Source organism: Bufo gargarizans, chromosome 4, assembly GCF_014858855.1.
Source record: "Bufo gargarizans isolate SCDJY-AF-19 chromosome 4, ASM1485885v1, whole genome shotgun sequence".
NCBI classification, from domain to species: Eukaryota; Metazoa; Chordata; class Amphibia; order Anura; family Bufonidae; genus Bufo; species Bufo gargarizans.
Window position 1 is genome coordinate 441,559,693 of NC_058083.1, and position 6,533 is coordinate 441,566,225.

A 6,533-nucleotide genomic window follows, 5' to 3' on the forward strand; every position below is an offset into this window, starting at 1 on the left:
AACTGGTAAGCGAGGATCTGACCACACTAAATAAGCAGGGAAAGAAAAGAGAAGAAAACCTAAGTATAAAGGAAAAAAGAGCATTAGATGCATTAAGGGATCTGAAAGGTGTATTATTCAAACAGGCAGATAAAGGGGGAAATATAGTCATTTGGCCAGAAGACATGTACATGCGACAGGCCTACAAAATACTTAAGGATAAAAAAATGCTACCATAAACTTGACTTTAACCCCCTTTCTACCTTTCAGAAAAAACTACATGATATACTGGACAGAGCAGAAGAAGACAATGTGATCTCATCGAAAATAAAATCTCTATTGACAACCCCATTTCCAAGGATACCAACATTCTACATGACACCTAAAGTGCACAGAAATGTAACAGACCCGCCTGGTCGACCCATCATATCAGGTAATGGTGGGTTATGTGAGAAGATTGGTCAATTTATTGACCACCATCTAAAAATGCTCGTTAACACTTTACCATCCTTCATACAGGATACAATGGCAGCACTAAATAGACTAAATAATATGCAAGTTGAAGATAACATGATTCTGGTCACAGCTGATGTTGAAGCGCTATATTCAAATATTAAGCACGAAGATGGTCTAAGGGCAGTGGCTGAATACCTGAAAGGTAACAATATGGAAGGGGGGTTTAATGAATTGATCCTCACCTTACTGAAATTCATATTGGAGCATAATTTTTTCCTTTTCAATGATGATTTTTTTCTACAGACACAAGGTGTAGCGATGGGGGCCACGTGTGCCCCATCCTATGCAAACTTGTTTCTAGGAGCCTGGGAAAGGGAAATATTTTTGAATGAAGCAACACCATACATCAATAAAGTGCATAACTGGATGCGATTTATTGATGACATTTTCTTTCTATGGGAAGGCACGCAAGACGATCTGAAAAAATTAATCAATGCTCTAAACAATAATAATCACAACATATTTTTAACCTTTCAGATGGGTAAGGAGGTCACATTTTTGGACCTAAAGATACAAATAAAAGAGAATGGGATACTAGAAACTGACGCCCATAGAAACGAAACTGCGGTCAATGCGCTACTGCATGCTGAATCATCCCATCTAAAATCCACCATAGACGGGATACCCATTGGACAATTCGCAAGGATAAAGAGGATCTGCTCTGATGAGAGTAAGTATAAAGAGCGAAGCAAAGAAATGATAGAAAGATTCAAAGCCAGGGGATACAGCAATAGACAGATCAAGAGAGGAGTTGGTAAAATAAAGAAAAAGAAACGAGAACAATTGCTATGCCCGAATATGATCAAAAATGAAGACACAACACATAATACCAGATTTTTTACGGAATATAATAGTCAATGGTGGCAGATAAAGGAAATCTTGGAAAGACATTGGAACATATTGCAAACAGATGTGGTTTTAAAAAAATGCATCTCCGAAAAGCCCTTAGTTACAGCAAAAAGGGCAAAGAATTTTAAAGATGCACTGGTGCACAGCCACTTCATAAGCAGAACTACTGACGATGGGAATGAAAAAATAAAAGGGTCCTTCCCCTGTGGGTCTTGTAAGGCATGTAAAAACATGATAAAAACTACAGAATTCACTGGTCTAAATCACGATAAAAGGTACAAAATCAAAGAATATATTTCATGCTCCTCAAAAGGTGTCATATATCACGCCAGATGCCCCTGTGACAAAATCTACATAGGTCTCACGACCAGGGAGCTAAGGGTACGAATTAGGGAGCACATACATGACATAGAGAAAAGTAAAGAGGAAGAAGATCTAAACAGCCTCAAAACCATACCTAGACACTTTAAGTTATTCCACCAGAGCAATGAAAAGCTGCTGAAATTTACAGGACTAGACCAGATCCACATGGGGATACGGGGGGGGGGGGGGGGGGGAAAGCTCAGCAAAAGATTAGCTCAAATCGAGAGTAAATGGATTTTTAGATTGGGCACCATGGCACCTAAAGGGCTTAACCTCCTCCAGTCCGCCCATAGGATATAAACGTCCTATGGGTGGATCTCTATTTCTGAACGAACGTTTCTGAACGTCCGTTCAGAAACTGCAGCTGCACGCTAATCGTGCAGCTGCTGATCGGGTTGCCCGCTGTCAGTGACAGCAGGGCAACCCAGATAGAAGGCAGTGACAGTGCCCCGATGTCCCTGCCTTCTGGATCGCTGCATACACAGCGCTCACCGAGCGCTGTGTATGCAGAGCAGGAAGCGTCTATGCGCTTCCTGTTCCGGCTCGGCGGTCATGTGACCGCCGGGACCGGAGCGTGCAGGAGCTGTGTGAGGTCTCTTGCAGACCTCGATCAGCCCTGCTCTGAGGCTGTACAGCGCTGTATTGCGCTGTACAACCTCTCTGGGGGGTGCATTTCTCCTGTAACTGGGGCTACTAAGTCAGCCCCAGTTACAGGAGAAATCAACAGTGAAAAAAAAATAGAAAAAGTGAAGTAAATGTCCCCCAGAGGTCTTGTATGACCTTACGGGGGACGAAAAGTGTAAAATAAAAAAATAAATTAGGTATCGCCACGTCCGTAACAATCTGCTCTATAAAAATATCACTTGACTGAACCCCTCAGGTGAATGCTGTAAAAATAAATAAATAGAAACTGTGCTAAAACAACCCATTTTTTGGTCACCTTGCCCCATAAAGTGTTATAATGAATGATCAAAAAATCATATGTACCCAAAAATAGTAGCAATTAAACTGGCACCTTATCCCCTAGTTTCCAAAATGGGATCACTTCTTGGGAGTTTCTACTGTAAGGGTGCATCAGGGGGCTTCAAATGGGACATGGCATCTAAAAACCATGTGGAGTTCCTTTTCTTCTGCGCCCTGCCGTGTGCCCATACAGCAGTTTATGACCACATGTGGGGTGTTTCTGTAAACCGCAGAATCTGGGTAATAAATATTATAAACCATCGATGTGTTAAAGAAAAAATTGGATTAAAATGGAAAATCTGCCCAAAAAGTGAAATTAAAAAATTTGATCTCCATTTTCCTTTAATTCTTATGGAACGCCTAAAGGGTTAACAAAGTTTGTAAAATCGGTTTTAAGTAACATGAGGGGTGTAGTTTCTACAATGGGGTCATTTATGGGGGTAACTACTATGTAAGCCCCACAAAGTGACTTCAGACCTTAAAAAGTGGGTTTTGGCAATTTTCTTAAAAATTTGAAGAATTGCTTCTAAACTTCTAAGCCTTCTAACGTCCTAAAAAAATAAAATGACATTTCCAAAATGATGCCAACATAAAGTAGACATATGGGGTATGTTAAGTAATAAATATTTTATGAGGTATCACTTTCTGTTTTAAAAGCAGAGAAATTGAAATTTAGAAAATTGCGAATTTTTCAAAATTTTTGGTAAATTTGGGATTTTTTCATAAATAAAGGTGAAATATATTGACTCAAATTTATGACTATCATGAAGTACAATGTGTCACGAGAAAACAATCTCTGAATGACTTGGATAAGTAAAGGCGTTCCAAAGTTATTACCACATAAAGTGAGATATGTCAGTTTTGCAAAATTAGGCCTGGTCAGGAAGGGGGCAAATGGCCCAGATGGCAAGTGGTTAATGAAACCATGGGATTCAGTTCCTTCTTGTAAACTGTAGGGGGTTTTAGATAGAATTTTAAGGCAAAAAATAGATATATAAGATTTTAATATTATTTTGTCTGATTATTGTAGAACTTACGTGATAGTGTTGAGTGATCGATGGCTGAATTCCTGTGTCCGAGATGGCCCATTGAAACCTGTGGTGGGGAAAAAGCAAGAAGGAAAAAAGAAGAATTAAATACCTAATGAATGTACTTATCAGTAAAGGACATTTTAATACAATTTATGAAATTATTATTACACCAGCCAAACTGGATGTGAGAGAAAGATGTAGGAGTTGATATCCAATTCAGCTCTGTCAAACATCATGGCGTATATGAGTGAGTATAGATCAATAGACGTTTGGGTGGTGATAATGCCCTGAGAGGCATCAGTCACATATATAGAGGGCGCACAGAAAGATAGACATTAGTCTATGTGTAGAGAGAATGTCACCCACCCTTTTACACTATAAAGGATGTATAGATAAATAGGCACCTAATTATATATTGAGGGAGGATGTATTCACCCACCTTTTTTAGTGGAAATAGGCTAATTATTGAATTGATAGGCACTATTTATATTGAGGGAGGACATACTTGTTCACCTTCTTCAATAGGTATAGATTTTAATCATTGTGATTGAAAGTAATTAGGTAGAAATATTAACTTCACATTAGATATTGATAGTAAGAGATATGCATGGCACTTTAGGTTTGTGATAATGTAATGGGTCTAAATATATGAAATTTTATATGTATATGTATTTATATTCACATGAATGAGAGATATGCACTTTATGCACTTGGCACTTTGATAAATATACTTGATGTCATATATATGGACATATTTATATGTATGCGAGATTAAGATACCGGTTGGATCTATGATAGTTATCTTACACATTTATGGATGTTTTTGGTATGATACATATGGATATGTCAATGTATATGTGGGCCGTGATGCTGGATGGGTTTGCGCAAAAATAAAGACACATCATGTATCGACATGTATATGTGTATATGCATTCCCAGCATACACATATATGTGTCCTACACGCATTGTATGATGACGTGAATGCACCCAGCACGGATCCATATGTGCCCCAATCACATCCATTTAAATAGTAGACACCACATCGTCAACAATATTGATTGGACCTCTACGTCCGTTTACAGAATTTATGTATGTATGATTTTGTATAGATATATGGTATTTGGTATCTGTATAATATAGAGAAAGGAAGTGATCGGCGCGACCATATTCAGTGGCGTGACGGACTGATCTGCGTATAATTTATAAAGTGATATGTGGGAGAGATGGAAGATCATCATCAGTAACAGACATACAGATAAGAAATCACTTCCACATATAGTCTTACGATGATAGATAACCTGATGATCCCAGTGCGCATCGCGAGTCGCGGATGGGAGGACTTTCGCCGTTCCGACGGGCGTGATCAGAGTGACGTCAGACGCATTCTGCCCTCACTTGGATCGCGCCAATGGAAGGGCGGAAGTCCCGGATGTGCCCATATCTGACGACTGCGGGATGCGCCACGACTGGAATCATCAGGAAAAGATTCACATGACGCAGGATCAGCTAGCCATTGGCCACTCACCACTTAAAAAGACCTCCTTAGCCATTAAAAAGGAAATCCTCCTGATGAAGCATTAGCGAAACGTACGTCGAGGAGTACGCCAGAGAGAGACAGCCCACACGCAAGCCACTGAATATCAAGTAAGCGAGTAACCCAGATCGGTCCGACATATTTACTAGGATAGAGTAATGATATACTGAACTGCTTGGATGGTTAGGATCAGAATATATGAAGGCTGCTTATACTCGATGTTCATGCATGTTAGATCTGCCTCACCATTGAGATAGTTGTGCTGTTATGGCTAGATCCAGCTTTGAATAATATATGCTGATCTAGACCCTGCACTCACAACACCCTCACTGTGATTGAGGAGATCACACGATATTATATCTGCTAGCGGCGGAGTTACTGTGGACTGGCCCTTGAGGCACACTGTATGGTCTCACATTTATGTTTGTATGTGGTTTTATGTCATAATAAAATTTAACTTTATTGGGTAATACGTTGTACCGATTCTCTTATTGTTGATTTGTATATTAAGGAGGTACACCCTTGCTAACACAAGGCTGTTTTGATCCAGTTGAAGAAGATACTCAGAGGGAATAACACTTACAGATCAGGCTGTATTTTCCTTAGATCCTGGCTTTCTCCAAGGCCCGTATGCCCTATTGCTGGCTTTATCCTTGGGTAGGGAAACCTTCCTCTGGTATATATCTCCTTGCTGTAAAATATCCTTCTGCCCTTCAGCTCTCTATTTGGCTGGATAAAACTTGGCTCTGCACTGTACTTTTAAAGGAACTTCAGGAGGCAACTTCTTCCCCTGGATTTACTTCTGAGCTCCTCTTGCTCAGGAACTCAGGCAGGCTAGACTGCACTGACTAGCCTCCTGGACTAAACTGCACTGACTCTTTCCTGTCTGGGCCTAGCTATATATACTAGGGGGTTCCCTAGCTCCCTCTACTGCCTAGGATCAGAAACTACCCCTAACAGGCCTGGTACAGGAGATAACAGGAAAATACACATTAAAGATACCATATAAAATACAATGACCACGTTCCACAAAAGGTGGGGAACAACATGGCCCAATTAACCCTTGTGTAGTGCTCACATTTACATAGTGGGACACTACATACACCGCTGCTTTGAAGTTGCCCATCCTCGGCGCAATACAGGGGGCCCGCCCAGCTGGAGACTGCAACCTGAAAGACAAAAAAAGCAAAGCAGGCATACACAACAATCACTACATTAGCAAAATAATATCAGGCAGCTCCGCTGGCAAAGGAACAAGTGAGGTATAAAGGGCCGTCATTCTCTTCATGCAGTATAG

General features: G+C 40.3%; 1 long non-coding RNA gene across 1 annotated transcript; it reads left to right on the plus strand.

Moving 5' to 3' along the window:
• Window positions 1-299: 299 nt before the first annotated feature.
• On the plus strand, window positions 300-4,303 carry LOC122933647. Its single transcript, XR_006388524.1, has 4 exons — window positions 300-412; window positions 499-637; window positions 973-1,165; window positions 3,701-4,303. It is a non-coding gene; the product is annotated as an uncharacterized LOC122933647 (long non-coding RNA).
• Window positions 4,304-6,533: the final 2,230 nt, after the last annotated feature.